The sequence below is a fragment of the Triturus cristatus genome, chromosome 2_1 (assembly GCF_964204655.1).
Source record: "Triturus cristatus chromosome 2_1, aTriCri1.1, whole genome shotgun sequence".
NCBI classification, from domain to species: domain Eukaryota; kingdom Metazoa; phylum Chordata; class Amphibia; order Caudata; family Salamandridae; genus Triturus; species Triturus cristatus.
In genome coordinates, this window is record NC_140581.1 from 470,975,967 (window position 1) to 470,991,369 (window position 15,403).

At 50.9% G+C, this 15,403-nt stretch overlaps 1 protein-coding gene across 2 annotated transcripts in view; it reads left to right on the forward strand.

Annotated features, from left to right (window-relative positions):
* Window positions 1-15,403, forward strand: part of CERT1 (ceramide transporter 1) — a 944,792-nt gene that overhangs the window by 897,859 nt on the left and 31,530 nt on the right. The gene's annotated exons all lie outside the window — the stretch shown is intronic.

Consider the following 15,403-nt stretch of genomic DNA (forward strand, 5'->3'; position numbering starts at 1 on the left):
AGACACTGTCAGAGAAGCAACTGTTTTCTTCATTACCAGTGGACTTTGCTGTTGTGCCGAATGGCACTGCTCTGGATGACTATTTTTAGCTATGTATGCGTTTTTTAGAGCATGCGGTTACCATAAAGGTGCCCTGACGCTGAAAAGATCACAAACAAATTAACAAGATGAGAAAAATAGAGAGGAATCGAATGTAATTTGTTTTTTAGAGTTTACTAGTAGGATAGAAGAGTAGACATAGACCGGAGGTCTGCTGGAAGAGAGTTCAGTTGTTCGACTGGGAGTAAAGAAAATGCATGGCCACTGAAACCAGACCAGTATATTCAGGGAATGACTAAAAGCTGTGAGGATTAACACCTGAGAGTGCATTTAGGAATTTAGTGAGCATACTTAAGATGGTACACTGGACGAGTGCAATGGCAAGCAAAGGGATTTTAAAATAACGCTCTTGGCCACCAGTAACCAGTGGAGAATTTTTTTTTTTTTTATGAGCTGAGATAGAACAGCCAGGAAGACTGAAAATGAGTCGGATGGCCGCATTTCTATATAGATCCTTTGAAGCATTGCAAAAGATGAAGTGGAACTCATTGTAGAGAGAGTTGCAGTACTCCAAACTGGTACGTGTAACTGATTGGACAATCAAATCTGATGTAAATGGAAGGGGTGAGAGAATATTTAGGAAGAGTTAAAGATGGGTAAAAAAGTTGATCGCTTGTTTACTTAGGTGGAAAGAGAGATTCTCATCAAAATGGATTCCAAGTTTGTTAACGAAAGATGCCAAAACAGAGCGCCCCTAGTTGGGTAGATAAAAAAATTAAAAGGCCCCTCACCATGAGAATTTTTGTCTTACCTGTGTTCTGTTTGAGGAAATTATTCTCCGTACGGGCAACAACATTAAGGATGTCCTTCTGGAAATTATCTGGTGGCTTGACATTTATTAGAAGCTGAGTGTAGTCTACATAGCACATAAAATAAAACATATAGGATAGAATTTGGTGGGCCAAGGGGGCTACATGGAAGTTAGAGAGTAAGGCTTAAGGAGGCGCCCTGAGGGACACTGTGCGAATTGGTTTTTAGCTCTGAATGAAAGGTCGAAGGTGTCCCCCCTGGGACTATCTAACCAAGTACAAGCTGATCCAGACTAGTAACTTGCCTAGAGTACCAGACAGTTTTGCGATTTATGAGACTGTATCAAAAGATGCAGAACAGGAGCAAAAGTACTATTACCCAACAAAAGATGATGAGGGGCGCAAGTGTGAGGAATTAAAATACATAAGTTTATCAATACAGTTAAGAGATTGGAAAAAACACTTGAAGAGCAGGCACGGAGGAGGGGAAAGCAGGTAAGTGTCCCATAGAAATAGAGAAATGGCTGGGCTAGGGAGGGAAGATAAAAATGTGTTGATTCCATCAGTTTTATAAAAAAAAAAAGTAGTCAACGTTCATCATTGAGGGACTGAGACGGTTTATAAGTAAAGGTTGCACAACTACAATATGCCAAACCATACAATTTAAAAATACCATTTTAAAAATTAGTTTTGTAGCATTGTCTTCCTTAAAAATGCATTTGGCAAAGTATTTGGCCCAAGTGAAGTTCACAAAAAACACGTAAGAAAGAAGAGCAGACATCAGAACTACCTTACTGAAGCAATAGTAATCTTTGCACCAGCAATGCTCCGTGTGTTTTGCAGTGAGATTCAGCAGCTTTAAACTCTCAACTATAGCAGAGAACCGAAGGACTGGAGCGATGACCACACCTAGAGAAGTAAGGGATCAAAAGTAGTGATAATCCTCTGACTGAAATCAGCTCAGAGCGTGGTATCAAGGGAGGGCAGGACTAGGACTTTGCCAAGACAGCAGAGAAAGATGAGAAAGTACCAGAGAAAATCGTGAGATAATGATCAAGCCAGACCTTGCGGACAGAGATGCCACAACTAACAAGGTCACGGGGATGCAGAGATATGGTGAAGGCAGTGACCAATGAGATGAGTTTGACCAGTAATTAACTGCACCAGGTTTCAACTGGCAAGGGATGGAATAAGGTTAGAATCTGTGTTTGATACCAACTAGACCTGATATTGAAATCCCAAGAATGAGGCAAGAAGAATGACTGGTGATAAAATATGTAAAATATTAGCCAGTAAGCTTCCCAAGTTAATACAGACATGAGGATGGATATAGCATAAAACACCAGTTCAGGCAATTACAGCAGAAATGTCAATCCAAAGACTGAGTAGCCCAGCATGAGGTAAGTGATCTATAGTAAGAGAGGGCACTTTAAGATGTTTGTTAAAAATGATGGCTAAACCACCACCTTTCCTGCAAGGGCAGAATAGGTGGAACACCTTCAAATCAGTGTATCACTCTGCTGATATCGCTTGGTGTTGTGATATGTGCCCTATGAAAATCTGTGTACCGCCTCAAGATAACAGATTCCAATAGTGGAAAGTTTTCTCAGCATTGCATGCTCCCAAGTTCAATAAAATGAATGCATCAATTCTATTGAGTTGAAATATGGATTTCATCATCATAATGATAGTCCTAAACCACCATATTGGCCTTTAACATTGTAAGGACTGTTAGGACTTTGCGGCATGGAGGACCAATTTAGGTTATCTCAATTAAGTGGCGAAAAATGTCAATTATGCTGCACATTCTCGGTCTGTTATTATCCGTTTTGGCTAGAAAATGAAATTTGGTGACGTCTACAAATTTTGCAAATTATGTGACAAGTATAGTCAATTACTATTTATGCTATAAATACTGCAGCGTTAGAATTGCCTAATTCCCTTGACCCTCTCCTGTGCCCATTTTTATCAACAATGTATTCAAGAAAGGTAAACCAAGCTTAAACATTTTAATTCCAATCAATGCCCATTGTTAGCTGCACTTCGGAAAAAATAGCTTTTTCAAGTTCACTGCTCTAAAAAATACATAATTGGTACTGTTGTAACTACCCGCTTTTTCCCTCCCCTTGGTACCTTCCGTCCACCCCTTCCCTCCTTAGTTTGCCCGTGAGCTTACCTTAGAACGTTCACGGTGCCCTGTTGATTCCAAGAATAAAGGTTCTTCATTCTTGTTACCGAGCATTGAGATTATTATTCTTTACAACAGCTACCTTATATAATATGATCCTGACTGCCATCTCGGGCTTCTAGTAACACTTAAAAATCACTCTGCTATGATGTCATTAGAACGCTTCATGGTCCGGATATGTATAGCTTCGTCCTAGCTGGACCCTGCAGCACCAACGTTTCAGCATTGGCTTTCCAGGCTACTGGCTATGTTTAAATTAGAAAGGGATATTTATGAGAGGAGGGGCAAAAAGCAGAGATTAGCTGGCAGGCGTATATGGGCTCCTATTGTAAGATGGAAGGAGGCTCTGTCAACTGGCTGTCCTTCATCACCAACTCTGGGGTGTATTCGAAGTCCTGGCTGGCTGACCAGCTTCGATTCCTATATTGATTATTTTGATATTCATGCCTGCATTAAGATGGAAGTGTTCATCTTTATAATTTAGTTGGTTTAACCTGAAAATGTATTTCTATGTTCTTCAATATCATTTATGTATATAGCTCAAATGCTTTGGGGGGCGCTAGAGAGCGCGCGGCCAAGATGGCTGTGCCTGAGTGAAGCTCCCGAGCAACGGAGCCGTTCTCCTTTGGTTCTCCTGCCCGGAGTGTGCTGCGGGGCTGCCAGGACTGCCTATTCCTGCCCGTGGGGCCCCGGCGCCCGGCGAGACGAACAGTGGCGGCGGGGGCGGCCTCAGCCTGCGTGCCACCCCCTTGGGGGACCTGACCGGTGAGAAGTGCGGAGAGCGCTGGAAGCGGCGTCTGGCCGCGAACATCACCCCACGGCCTGCCACGAGGCGGCTGGGCCGCGCGTCGAGGAGCGGACCGTCCGCGGGAGGACTGAGGACCCGCGAGGGACTCCCCTGGGGTGACGGTGCACCTAACACCTGCTGAATCGCCTGCGCTGTGTTGACGACCGCATACGCTGAGATCCTGCTGGTCCCAGCACCCCAAGTCAGCAGGAGCCTGCCGCGGTGGACGGTGGTTGAGGCCATGGCGGCCGGAGGCACTGGAGGCGGACATGAAGCCTGCGCAGCCCAGGGGCCCGGTGAGTGACCTGGTGTGGAGTGCCCCTTTCTGGGTGTGAAGCGGTGGACGGGCCCCTGGCGAGTGCCCGACTGCTGCCTCTTGGAGGCGAAGCGGATCACTGTGGTGGCGGAGGCGACCCTGGCGGCCGCGCTGTGGCCCTACTACTCGCGCCGATAGACCGGGATCAGGGTGAGGCACCCAGGGGACTGACCGCTTGCCTGCTGCTGGACGCGGGGGAGTGGCTGTTGCGGACCCGACGGAGCGCGGCCTGGCGGACCTTGGTTACTGGTTGCCCACAGCTCGCGGCGCACCTCCCCCGCCGGCGGCGCTGCCCTGCGCCCTGACACCCCTGGCGTTGGCCCGACTCGTGGCGGTGGGACTGGACCCCCTTCGTTAACGGCGTCTGGTAGTAATTGGATCCCCGATCGGCCTCGTGCACCACTGAGCCCTCTGAATGCCATCGGCGCAGCAGCTGGCCATGGGGCGACTTCGGAACAAACAGGCTGAGACCAGATTGAGGGCGGACGGCCCTGACGCGACGCCGGGGCGCCCTGTTGGGACCGTGGCGCAGCCTGCATCGACCCTGGAGGCCAAAATGGACGCCATGCTGGCAGCGGTCGACCGGCTGGGCAACACGCTGGAACAAACCCGCACCTCACTGGAGTCCCGGATCGATAAAGTCACGGTTGACTTTACCCTGCTCCACGTCGACCATCGCAGGCTGGCGGACACCGTTGCCGGTCACAACCAGGCGCTACAGGACGTGCATCCGATAGTGCGCAATCACTCTGCCACCTTGCAGGACCTGATCGACCGCGTTAACACCCTTGAGGACCGTGCGGAGGATGCGGAGGGCCGCTCTCGACGCCAGAACATACGAGTCGTGGGCCTGGTGGAGGGCGAGGAAGGGCGGCGACCTGAGCAGTTTGTTCAGGACTGGTTGCGGGACATCCTGCCCCCAGGAGTGCTCTCCCCGCAGTTCGTGGTGGAACGGGCGCACAGAGTGCCGATGCGGAAGCCTGTCCCTGGAGCCCGGCCGCGTCTTTCCTGTTTCGCCTCCTCAACTACCGGGACCGGGACGCGATCCTCCGGGAAACGCGGAAGATGGGTGCCCTTACCGTAGGGGGTGGCCCGGTGATGTTGTTCCCGGACTACACTGCGACTGTTCAGAAGCGGAGGAGCAACTACCTGGAGGTGAAACGCCGGCTCCGAGAGCTGCACATCCAATACTCGCTGCTGTTCCCCTCGCGCCTCCGGGTGGTCACGAAAGATGAGACACGATTTTTCGATGCCCCGTCCGATGTCTGGGACTGGCTGGAGGAAACGGGCCAACATGGTGGCCCCCGGCCCGCGGACCCTGGGCCTGTGGTGCGTAGGGAGAAGAGGCTGAGACGGCGGAGACAGAGGGACTGACGTGGTGGGATGGGGCCGAGTCCCCCGGCTGCGCCAAGTCCGGAGAGGATGCGTGTGGAGCGGCTGGAGGCTCTGGAAGCGGTGGCCACTCTGGGGTCCGTGAGCAGCCAGGGGGACGTGGCAGCTCGCATTCACAGTGACACTGAGACTGACCTGTCCTCCTCCCCGTCCATCCTGATTCCGGAAGACCAGGTGTTGCCGGAGGTGACCCCCCAGACAGCCGACCTTCTGGGGTGAACTCTTGTTTGATTGCACTGTGTCCACTGCAGGTACCCCGGGGTGTCGGATGGGTTGCTCCGAACTACTCTTTGGGGGGGGGGGGGGGGGAGGAGCTTTCTGCCTCTGTTGTCCCCTGGACTATGACCTCTGGGGTCCTGTATGCTTCCATGAGTGAGCAGGTTGGGGTGCTGCGGGGGTAGCGAGGCAGGGGGGGCAGCGCGGGGGTCCCCTTGCACATGGGCCGGGGGCTGGGGTTTCGGGCTTGTTCTGGTTGCGGGGGAGCGGGGGGATGACGATCTCCACACACACTCCTCTGGGGAGAGGTTGGGCGACTGGCAGCCCTACAGGCACACGAGGCCTTGACGGGGGTAACATGGGGCTCTTGCAGGCCAGGACCAACGGTATTGCTCTTTAGCCCCTCGTAAACTCATCTCTGATCTGGTAGTTCACAGGCGATTGAGCCTTACATGTTTGGACGAATGCCCGGTTCTGGGGTTCGCCCCTGCGGTTATGGAGTTCCTTTTGTTCATATTATCTTTACTTTTGCCTCTTTACATTCTGCAGTGTTCTGCAGTTCTCTCACGCATCATGTTCTTGCAGCAGGCGATCTGGGTAGCGGTCCTCCTGGTCTTTTCCCCCCCCCCCCCCCCCTTCCCCTGGCCGGCCCGCTTCGGCTGATGGGCCTAGTGTTGTCCGCGCTCTACACCGATGGCTGACACTGCAATAGTCACTTGGAACATTAGGGGCATGCACACACCGGCCCGCCGATATTCTGTTTTTGCCTATCTCCAGAGGCACAAGATAGGGGTGGCCCTTCTCCAGGAGACGCACATGACACGGCCGGAACTGGACAGACTGCGCGCCCGATGGAGGGGACAGCTTTTCGGGACCACATATTCCGCGCACGCTCGGGGTACACTGGTTTGGGTACGGGCAGGCACACCCTTCACATGCTCCGAGATGGTGCTTGACCCTGATGGTCGCTACACTCTGGTGCGGGGGCGGCTCAATGGGCACCCTGTGCTCCTAGGATCTATCTATGCCCCGAACGTTGACCAACCGTCGTTCCTTGATCGCCTCTCGGTGGCCTTGACCCCGTATGTGGGTCTTCCCTGGTTGCTAGGTGGGGACTTTAATGCCGTGCTGGACACGAGCCTTGATAGATCCTACCCGCCACTCCGTAGCACGCAGGCAGTCTCGAACGCGAGGAACCTTACTGATTGGTTGTCACGGTGGGCCCTTCATGACGTCTGGCGCACCTTGCATCCCACTGACCGGCTCTATTCATATTATTCTGCGGTACATGACCTTCACGTCCGCCTCGACAGAGTGGTGAGCTCTCCGTCGCTGGACCCTTTGATAATCCAGGCGGATTACCTGGGCCGGACTCATTCTGACCACAATCCTCTTAGACTGCGTCTCTGCTGGGACCCGGGGAGACCCCCCATTCCCACTTGGCGCTTGCAACCGGCTGCTCTTGAGGACGCGGAGTTCCGGGCCTCGCTCGGCACGGCGGTCGAACAGTTCTTTGACCTCAATGAGGGCACGGCGGAGAGCACGTTGACAGAGTGGGACGCGCACAAATCGGCCATGCGGGGACACTGTCTGGGGGCGACAGGGAATATCCGTAAGCAACTTATGTTGCTACTCACCGCTCTGGAAACTCGGCTACTGGCATGTGAACGCCATGGCGAGGGTGGTGGGCGTGACTCGACTAGGCTGGCCCGTCTCCGGGCACGCCATGCTGAGCTGTTGGAGAGGTTGCGCTGCCACAACTACGCTGCCCATTCGGCACGGGTCCACGCCACATCGGACAGGGCGGGGCGATTGCTGGCCTGGCTGATCCGACAGGAATCGGGCTATGCGCCAATAGCCTCCATCTGCGGGTTGGACGGTACGCTGGTGCACACGCAGTGGGAGATCCACCAGATACTCACGGCACACTACAAAGACCTGTACGCCTCAGTGGGGCGACGGCAGGCACAGGATCTTGATCGGTTTCTGGGGGCCGCCGGCCTCCCCACAATTCCGGATGCCCACCAGGAAACACTGGAGGGTCCCCTCACTCTGGAGGAGATAGGGGACGCGGTGGCCTCACTGGCCTCTGGCAGGGCGCCTGGGCCGGATGGTCTCCCGGCAGAATACTACAAAGCATATCGGGAGTCTCTGGTGCCCCGTCTGCACGCGTTATATCTCACAGCCCTTGAGGAGGCCACCCTGCCCGCCTCCATGAGGGAGGCCTACCTGATCTCTTTACCCAAGCCGGGGCGTGATCCTACTAATCTAGGGTCCTATCGCCCCCTCGCCCTCCTCAACACCGATTACAAGATCTTGGCCAAGGTCCTAGTGGAGCGGCTGGCCCCCACTGTGCCTGTACTGGTGCACAGGGATCAGAATGGGTTCGTGCCGAAGCGCAGCACTTCGCTTAATCTCCGCCGGTTCTTCCGTGTTGCCGCACACGGTGCACAGCATTGGCCACGGGCGGGCTGTCTAGTGTTAGACCTCGAAAAAGCCTTTGATTGCCTGGAGTGGCGCTATCTGGTGGCAACACTGTCGCATTACGGACTAGGCCTTGGGTTTCTGCAAATGGCGGCGCTCCTCTACAAGAACCCTGTGGTCCGGGTGAGAACTGGCCCGTATATTTCCGAGGCCATCTCGGTTGGCCGAGGTACCAGGCAGGGGTGCCCCCTCTCACCCCTCCTTTTTGCGCTTGCCATAGAGCCCTTGGCGGCCACCCTGCGGAGGGTGCTGACGGACGGCATTCCAATGGGCGACACCACCCACCAGGTCTCCTTATACGCGGACGACCTCTTGATCTTCGTACGGGACGTGGCGAATATTTCAGGGGACCTTGAACGGGTTCTCACGGAGTTTGCAGCGCTTTCCGGGTTAAGGGTGAACGCAGCCAAATCGTGTCTCTACCCGTTCTGTTATGATGCTCTGGATCCCCGGTTTCAGCTGGGGGGTGTGTCTGTCCGGTGGCAGCCGGACACCTTCCGTTACCTGGGCATTCAGGTGTATCGGCGCCCCGCTGACTTGGTGGAGGGTAACTTGGGCAGGGCGGTGACTGCGATCAGGGCCCAGATGCGTTTCTGGGGCACCCTCCCCCTTGCGGTCACGGGCCGCATTGCACTGGTCAAAATGGTGGCCCTGCCCAGACTCCTCTACTATTTTGCTAATCTGCCGACCTACATTCCAGCGTCCTTCTTCTCCGCCTTGGAGCGCTCCCTTCGGGATTTTATATGGGGCAACGCACGCCACAGAGTGGCGCTCTCTAAGTTGTACCTCCCCACGGGTCAGGGGGGACTCGCGATGCCCTGCTTTGCGCACTATTACCTCGCAGCACAGCTGCAATGGGTGGCCAGGTGGTTGGCCGACCGGGAGAGGGATGACACGGCATCCATGGAGCCTCCACTCCCCCTGACGGATATTATCGCGTTGTTCCACCCGACGGCCAGAGTGGTCAAGCCGGGGCCCCTTCTAGTGGCGGTGGCCTGTAAGTGCTATCGGCGTGCCCTCTACTTGACTCGGTCGCATACCCCATACGCCCCTGCCATACCGATTGAGGGTTCACCTAGCGGTCGAGGGATATTGCGCTCGACGGAGCTAGCGGACTGGCACGCGGCGGACATCTGTACGCTGGGGGACCTCTACCACGATGGTGCGCTTATACCGTTCGCTCAACTGGCGGAGGAGACGGGGTTAGCGGCCGGCCAGTTCCTCTGTCACCGCTCGCTAATCGCGACGCTGACGAGTCGGTGGGGTGCTCTTCAGGAGGAACCGGCACAACACCTTATGATGCAGTACCTCCACGTCATGGGACGGGGTAGCCACATGATTCGCTGGTTCGCGGACTCCTTGCGCACGCAGGTGGCGACGGACCTGTCTCCGTTGCGGGGTAAATGGGAAGTGGATCGGGACCGCCCCATGACCGACCAGGAATGGAGGGATACGCTACGGGGGCCCACACGGGTCCCCAGGAACCTGCGGTTTCGCCAAATCCAGTACTTCATACTGCACAGAGCATATCTCACTCCCGACTCCATCAATCGCTATTTCCACCGGGCGGACGCCGACTGCCCACGCTGCAGGGCTCTGGATGCTGGACTGGTGCACATGTTATGGAGCTGTCCAGCGCTCGACTCATACTGGCGGACGGCACATGGAGCGTTACGTACTTGCGCCGGTCCGCTGGCGCGGCGGGACTGCACGGCCTGTCTGTTGCACTTGTTTCGTAGAACTCCCCCCACGAAGGTTGCCTGTCGTTTCCTCGACCTGGGCCTGATTGTGGCGAAGCGGTTAATTACTAAGCGCTGGAAGGCGGCTGAGCCCCCCCGGGCGCAGGCGTGGCGGAGTTCCCTGCTAGTGTGGGCGGGGGCAGAGGGTACGGCTCTCTTGCGGGAGGAAACGTTAGGCCTCAGACGCACACCCATAGCGAACCAATGGGACGTACACTTGCAGGCCCTGATGCAGCTGGATGGGGATGCCCTGGGACTCTGTGGGACACATACTGCGGAGCCACTTCCTGGAGGGGAGGGGAACAGAGGCGAGACTGGGAGACCCACTCTGGGGACTGGCGGGGAGGCTTAGCCGAACCGGGCGGATGTGCGGACAATGACAATTGCCCTTAATGGAACGATATATAACATGGGGTGGGGGGCCCGGGGGGGGCGGACTGGGGGGAGGTATCTTGAGGGTCGTGTGGTCAAAGATCGAACCTGCTGCTGTTGTTCTGTTGGGCTTCTGTTGTTTAACCTGTTTTTTTCCCCCCCTTTTTGTTGTTCCATGAATCTGTTTAAATGCGGGCGGTGGCCCTGACACTTATCAGTTTGCATTACTCCACGCATCGTAGTGGCGATAGCTCCTGTGGTTCACCGCATTCACAATTGGCGGAGACTCCTCCGAGTACCAGACTCATTGCCTGTGAGATGTTACATTTATGATTTATGCTGTCTATATTAACAAAATGCTAATAAACAGATTTCATAATAATAGCTCAAATGCTTTGCTAAAAAATGATTTCGTAATATTGCCCAGAAATGGGGGGCAGCCGCTGTGCCATCGTTGTGCACATGGGCTCAAGATATGGATGTAGCGATGGTAGCGGAGAAAACGGTCTACAAGAGTCGCGGATGCCCCAAGAAATAGGACCACAAATGGGGACGATGGAACAAATATCGGGGGGACATTTGCATTTCTCCCACAGTAGAACTCCGACGAGAGAGACAGGCTATATTGGACGACTTGGGGGTGGGAGCCCTGACCGGAACGCATGGGGAAACCTAGCCTAAGATGCAGGGGTTGAAGCCTCCCTGGCCCTAAACTGTGCCGGGAACCACCTATACAATGTCGTAAAACTGATTTGGTTTCTGCGTTAAATGCCCTTGATGTAATGCTTGTGGTCTCCAATGCCCTAATCTGTATCCAAGCTCAATGGGTGCCATGTGAATGTCATGATTGATGTACTTGCTGCGGATTTCGCTGTTAATAAAATGTTATTTAAAAAAAAAAAAAAATGATTTCGTGTTTTGTTTTGTTTTATATATCCCTCTTGTGTAAAGGATTTGGGGGCATATGTATCAACATCACCATTTGCGATTCTCAAATAGCGATTTTTAAAGAATCGCTATTTGAGAATTGCAAAACGGGATGTATTAAAAAAATTGCAAACTTTTTGCGATGTCTTAAAATTCCTTAATTGCGATTAGCAAATTGCGAAATCGCAATTAAGGAATACCTGCCCATTCATTTCTATGGGCCAGGAGACCCATAGGAATGAATGGGAAGTAATTCTCAAATAGCGAATCACAATTTGCTAATCGCAATTTGAGAATAATTTCAAAGGTGCAAGGGTGTCATGATGACACCCTGATGCACCCCTGAAATGAGCATGTGTGTGCATATGACGCACATACATGCCCTAAGGGCATGTATGAGCGCCACGTGGCACTTTGTAAAATTCAAAAAAGTGCTTTTTGAAAGGAAATCGCAAATTACCACCAACTGGAAGTTGGTGGTAATTTGCGATTTCTTAAGGATAATTCGCACAACTTGGGTGCTTTTTACATATCATTTAAGAAATCGCAATTTGCGATTTCTTAAATGCTTACGCAAAATTAAGAAATCGCTAAATTAGCAATTCCTTAATTTTGCGATGGGATTTGGCTCATACATCCCGATTACCGATTTTTTAATCGCAAACGCTGTTATTTTGCGAATTGCAGCGTTTGCGATTAAAAAATCGTTTGATACATATGCCCCCTTGCTCATTAGAAGTGCTGTTATATAAAAAAGAAATAGAGAAAAAAGAACGCTTCATGAGCATTGTTGAGCTATTTAAGCAATTGCCTGTTGTATGCTTTATGTACTCTCTCTTTCTCCTTTCAAAGCACTACTGATTTTTCCTCAATTTAATTTGGGTTTATCACGATTGGATCAAATAAAATGTGTTTGAGTAGCTAGTTAGAGCTGAGTCACCTTTTAGAGCACATCCGGAACTGAGATTTTGCACATAATATCACCTCATCACCAGAGGGATAGCGATGCAATATTATCATGTCCCAGGAATTTAGCCGACTGACGCTTCTGAAATATGCCAGCTTTCAAAGCCGGCAGTGCTCATCCCTTAGTTTTTAGGATCTTATGCTATCTAACTCCCTGTTCACAAACGTTTAATCCTAACAACATAATTGCCTCTGCATCAAGACTGGAATTAAAGGGGACGTGTGAGTTACTATCGTGCGTTACGTCACTGGGCACAGGGAATGTGAAGTGCATCTATTCGCCCACCACTTCTCTCTCTTGCCTTTACTGCCACTTTATTACAACAAGCTTGTTTCTTTTTTGCTAAACTCCCCTGTTAGTAATCTCTTTCCCCTGCAAAATGTTTTTTTCACCCTTTACCCTTCCTTTAATATAAAATATTCTTATGTGTTTTGGTCAGAAGTAGGAATGTTCCCACTACAGATGACCGTAAGCCTTGCATATATAGTGGAAAATATGGCGCCATGGGAAGATAGCAGAGGGAAATAGTGGTGCCTTTCAGATATCTGTGTAACTTGTAGTTTACCAGTTAAGTCTTGCTAATGTACCTTGACATATTTCCCAGGTTTGTGGCGTGAGTACTGTTGAGTTCTGTTGCTCCTGTCGTCTTTGGAATATCCCATAATTTCAGGGCTTTATAGGGATTTCAACTCTAAAAAAAAAAATTCTGGGAGGAGTTTACCCTAAATAAATGAAAAGAATAGAGGCGTTTGTCAGAACAGTTGGTTTAATTAAACACCGCATGCGGAGAGCCTGGATAGACTGCATCTGCTCAAAATCTATTGATCTATAAAGTTTTGCCTGTCAATTTATACAGTGCACGAGGTACAATAAAACTGTCTCTACATTCCTAAAGAGCATCTTGGGCGTAAATCAATCAAATGTGTGCATCTGATCAGGACACAGATGGCTCTTGACCTCGAGGAGATCTAGTGTGGGCTAGTGTGTCCCCAGATGTCTGGCATGAGGAACGCATGAACACTAAGTGTGTGTGCATGTCGTGTCCTAATTGGTTGAGTGTACCTATCTACATGTGGTATCTAGCCTTGTGGTATTTCTGGGGAACGTGAGCCTTGGGCCAAACGTGTTTTATTGGCACCAATTACCTTGGACTTGTTTGTGGTGCAACTATCTGTGGAATCGATCAGGGTTTTTGCTGGTTGTGTGTTTGCCTTTGGTTTATGGGGGACCCCACCTGTGACCTGTTACTTAATGGGCGTGGGTCACAGGACCTGCCTGACCACATATCTCTGACACACAGCTGATGGGGAAGGTCATCTTGGGTGAATCCGACTGCAATTATGTGAGTTTATTGGAACGTCTAAGAATAATATGGCAGCCACTGGTCTCATTTTTATCGGCATTACCAACATTGCGCATACAGTTGTCATATTGTACATTGATATCGTTCTTGCTGGTATTGACAACCTTGTTTTCTTTGGTTTGAAAGTAAATTTTTAGGTCTCGCTAAGCCCAGTGGCTCGGAGAGACATTTTGGAGGTGAGTTTTCTAAATGCTGCTGGCTGGCCTAGCGCTAGCTTTCACGCGAGCAGCTGCCATTTGTCTATCACGGGTCATTAGCACCACTTGGCCGCACGTCTTTCACTTTGATCTTCAATGCTCGTTACTCCTGATGCGCGTGCTTGTTTATCTGGCTTGGCAGACTCCGCGTCTTTTTCTCTCCCCTTCTGTGTGGTTCCCCCGCCTTTTCTTCCTCGCCTGGGCATGTGACGGCCTTTCTTCCCGATCACTCTTTGTTTCTGTGTCTCCTGCAATGTGTGGGTTCCAGGTCGGGGGCAGGGCCAGGCCGTTGTCGCATGCAGCTGTTTCGGGCACTCTGCTCCGTGCTCAGCGAGGAGAATTGGCTCCTGGCTCAGGAGATGTGTCTGGCAGAAGTTCTTTCCAAAACAGCTGCAGCTTTCATGTTTTACTGCAACCTACTTAGCTCCTTACATAAACCTTTGCAGAATGTAGAGGAGAGTAGGAGTCCGTGAAAGTCGAAGAAAGACTCTGCCCGGGAGCTGCACTGTGAGATGTATTGTTTACAGTTCAGTGGGCTTACAACCCTTCACAGCATGCCATTAGTTGTTTTCGTGATCACTCTTATTTGCAATCTTTTGATTGCTTCGCTCCCGTAGCCTCCGCACCCTTTCTTGTGTTAGCTTTTCTCCGGGAACATGGACCAAGAACACGCGTTCTTCCTCATCTTTTTGTAACGCACGTTGGTGTTTTTTTTAATGTGCGTTTTGGTATTATTCCTGAACTTGCAATATACTTTCCTGCTTTTAACACAGTAATACAGCTTATTATTTATGTTGCTTTCACCTAATATGCCACCTCTGTTGACACTTTAGTAGCTTACAGACACAACTGTACTACTCTGACACTCTACGCCACTCCACTTTGCACAAACAACTCCATGGCACTCTATGCCTCTCTAGTCTACGCCCCTCTACGCCTCTCCACTCTATGCCACTCTATTCTACACCACTCCACTCTGTCCATCTATGCCACTCCACTATCCACCACTCTACGCCTCTACACGCCACTCTACTCTGTTACTCAATGCAATTTTACTCCCACCACTCTACATCCCTCTACTCTATGCCACTCTACTATGTGCCACTCTGCTGTACGCCACTCTAATATATAATTATCCGCTTCAATTACTCCACTGAGATTATGGACTATATTCACTCGTACACAGATTATGTGTGTCTGTGATTATTTGCTCAGTGGCTGTGCATGTTTTGTTTTACCCTATTGTGCAATTACATATATCCAGTATTGAAGAGTAAAATAAAGTATAAACTAATACAACAAATCCTGTTTTATACATCATTGAACGGAGTATGCCTCACTATATATTTGAATCTATATTCTGCTTATTAATTTCATTTTAATTTATGATTGGATTCTTTTGATTCCAGCCACCTAATAATTAACATTGCTATATGAATTAATCCTGCCAGAGTTATTTCTGTTGTCCTTTTATTCTTAGTACTGTCCCAGCATGTCAATCTTGTTTGTCCCCTCAGTGAGCATTGCCTCTTCACCAACACTTTTGATTGGCTTGCTTATATGCTTCCACTGCTTGCATTTCAAGCAGTACTCTTTTCTTTTAGGTC